This window comes from Gorilla gorilla, chromosome 12 (genome assembly GCF_029281585.2).
Source record: "Gorilla gorilla gorilla isolate KB3781 chromosome 12, NHGRI_mGorGor1-v2.1_pri, whole genome shotgun sequence".
NCBI classification, from domain to species: domain Eukaryota; kingdom Metazoa; phylum Chordata; class Mammalia; order Primates; family Hominidae; genus Gorilla; species Gorilla gorilla.
In genome coordinates this window covers 22,204,323-22,207,649 of record NC_073236.2, presented here as the reverse complement: position 1 = coordinate 22,207,649, position 3,327 = coordinate 22,204,323, and positions in this window count along the sequence as shown.

Genomic DNA, 3,327 nt, shown 5'->3' with positions numbered 1-3,327 from the left:
CTGATTCCTTTGTTTGTAATGAAAATCATGATTCCTTCTCCGTAGGACTACAGAGTGAGGGTGCACTCGGCCTTCTGTGGTTTAATTTTATCTGATATTACTGTACCTGATGCGTCTCTGGGTCTCTCCTGTGCACTTGCTGGAGCAAAGCAGGTTCTATCCACAAATAGCCCTGGGGCCCCATCCCATCTCCCTCCCGAGGAAGGTCCTCTGGCTTTTCCTGTCTTCAGCTCCCACTCCCTCTCCTGAGGCATGTGCCTCTGCGTGTCCAGGGCTGCTATCTGTGACCCCATCCTGTGTCTGCAGGTGGCAGCAACCTCTTATCAGAGCAAAGGCATCCTGTGTCTCCCTGGTGCCTGAGACCCAAAGCCATAGCTCCCTGGCTGCCCCCCATAGAGCTCTTTCCTCTTAATTTACAAATCAAAGAGCCAACTTAAAACACAATAGCTGACCTGAAGCCAAAGAATCTGCCCCACCCCAACGACAGGAGCTCCCAGAGCAATCCTGTCCCACCTCACCTCCCACCCTCCCCCAACCCCGCTGCCCCCCGACATCAGGCTCAAACACTCATGGGGCCACAGACATGGCTGATTTCTATTTTCCAGGCCCTGCTTGACTCTTTTCTCACGTCCGTGACAACTCTTCATCCCTTTCAAAGATGTCCCAGCAGCTCTGCTCTGTTTAATTAAACATCTTGAAATTAAGTGTTAGCATTTTCAACACAAACCACGTGGTGGTTTCCATGCAAACTCTGCACCGCTTTCCCGGGGAAGCTTCCAGGGGGATCTCCCACAGACAGGTTGTCCAAGAGCTCATTTAGCTTTGCACATGGCCAACGGGTGAATGCGTGCTGCAGGGCCACAGGGCCTGGCTGTGCTGGGGTCGGTGAGTGCATGTGGTGGTGGGGGGGGGGTGCAGGGGTGTGGGGGCTGGGCTCACAGCTGTGCTGGGGTCGCTGAGTGCACAGAGTGGGGTGAAGGGGTGTCGAGGCTGAGCTCACGGCTGTGCTGGGGTCAGCGAGTGCACGGAGTGGGGTGCAGGGGTGTCGGGGCTGGGCTCACAGCTGTGCTGGGGTCAGCGAGTGCATGGGGGGTGGGGTGCAGGAGTGCAGGGGTGTTGGGGCTGGTCTCACAGGTGTGCTGGGGTTGGTGAGTGCACGGGGTGGGGGATGCAGGGTGTCGGGGCTGGGCTCACAGCTGTGCTGGGTTGGGAAGTGCACGGAGGTGGGTGGTGGGCGCAGGGCTGTCAGGGCTGGGCTCACAGCTGTGCTGGGGTCAGCAAGTACATGGCGGTGGGGGGGGGGTGGTGCACAGTGGGGGGCGCAGGAATGCAGGAGTGTCGGGGCTGGGCTCACTGGAACACACATGAGATGCTTGCTGGTGAACAAAAGCTGCAGCATCATAGCCCCAATCAAGGCTTCATCCCCTAATTTCCCCTGGCCAAGCTTTCTGTGAACCCCGTGATGGAACCCCTTGCAGGAAGCTCCTCAAATGCTTTTGACAAGCCTTCTTAGGAAGGGCGGAAGGACAGCCTTGGCCACGTCTACAAGACCAGTTCATTTTCCATGAAAAGGAACTCAGAGATAATGCTAAATATTTCTGAACAGGCAAATTTGGGGGTAATCTTCATCTATCTGTCCAACAAATTAATGAACAAATGACTCCTATTTGAAGCATTATGTGTATCTTCAAGTGCAATTACTAGAACGCTCTAAGTCAAAAACACTCACCAACAACATGCATCACCCAGCTCCCGCCCAGGGTTAACCAAATATGACAGTGTGAGCCTAGTCAACGGCAACAGAGCTCAGTTAGTAACGAACTTGCTGGATGACAGAGAAGGTAGGAGGAATAGAAGTCACAACCAACTCCCTGCAACAGCGCAGACGCCCCAACACCTGAGATGCCGCCACCTGGCTGGGTGCTTGGAACAGCAGCCAACACCATCCAAGGGCCCAGGACCCAGGACCCACACAGCACACTGTGGCTCTCATTCTGCGTGTGGTCACTAATTGTGATGATTTCTCACATCTCACAAAGCGATGACCCACATAAGGAACACTTGAGCCTACATTAAATGAAGTCCTTCACAGACCAGCCAACAGGAGGCAAGATTTGGAGTCCAAGTTTGGGAGTCAGGCCAAGGCTCTCACCGTGTGGGGCCTGGAAGACTTGCAGAGACCCAACGATGGGGTGTGCAGGCACCTGGAAAGGGGGTTCAGTGTCCCACCATCACAGGTTCCCACGCAGGGTGCAGGGTCCAGGTTCACTCCCAAGTGGGTCCCCTTCCTGTGGAAGGAAGACCCTCACCTGGCTCTCCTGCCCCCAGGAGAGGCATTTCCTGCTCTGTGGATGTGAAGATGTTGGCCTGGGAAAAGCCACTGGCTTTTTGAACTGCCCCAAGTATAAGCATCAGGACCATGAGCTTGAGGGAGGTGTGAGGCTGGTTGGGGGTCTACCCTGCAGAGCAGAGAGGGATGTTCATGTCCCATTCACAACTGCACCCTCAAAGGGAGCACAGACTCAGCAGCTGAGTCTCCAGGGACCCAGAGTCCTGAAAGCAAGAGTCAAGACTTGAAGGTTGCTTGCTGCTGCAGCAAAGCTGAGTGGTGTCAACATTAACCCTAACCTCCAACCCCAACCCTAACCAGAACCCCTAATCCTAACCTCTAACCCCAGCCCTAACCCTAACTCTAATCCTAACCTCTAACCCCAGCCCTAACCCTAACCCCTAATCCTAACCTCTAACCCCAATACTTACTCTAAGCCCTAATCCTAACCTCTAAACTCAGCCTTTATGCTAACCCCTAATCCTAACCTCTAACCTCAGCTCTAAACCTAAACCCTAATCCTAACCTCTAACCCCAAACCTTACCCTAACCCCTAATCATAATCTCTAACCTCAACCCTAACCCTAACCCCTAATCCTAACCTCTGACCCCAGTCCTTACCCTAAGCCCTAATCCTAACCTCTAAACCCAACCTTTACCCTAACCCCAATCCTAACCTCTAACCCCAGCCCTAACCCTAACCCAAACTCCAAGGTCAAGTCTCTGGTGGATCCAGTGTCCCCGGGGAGGGGACAAGCCAAGTACCTCCCATGCCTTCAGCAGGGACAGGACACTTCAGGAAAGTCCCCGGGCAAACAGGGGCCCCACAGGCACCTTTGTCACGTGGCCAGCTGGGTGTCCTTGGAACGGGCCTCTTGTGTGCACCATGCAGAGCAGGTGTGTGGCTCATTCAGGCTTCTTCAGCGACTATAGACAGGTCCCAGACCCCCACTACTAGCTTTGAAAACCTGTAAGAGAAACAGTAGACCAAGACAGAA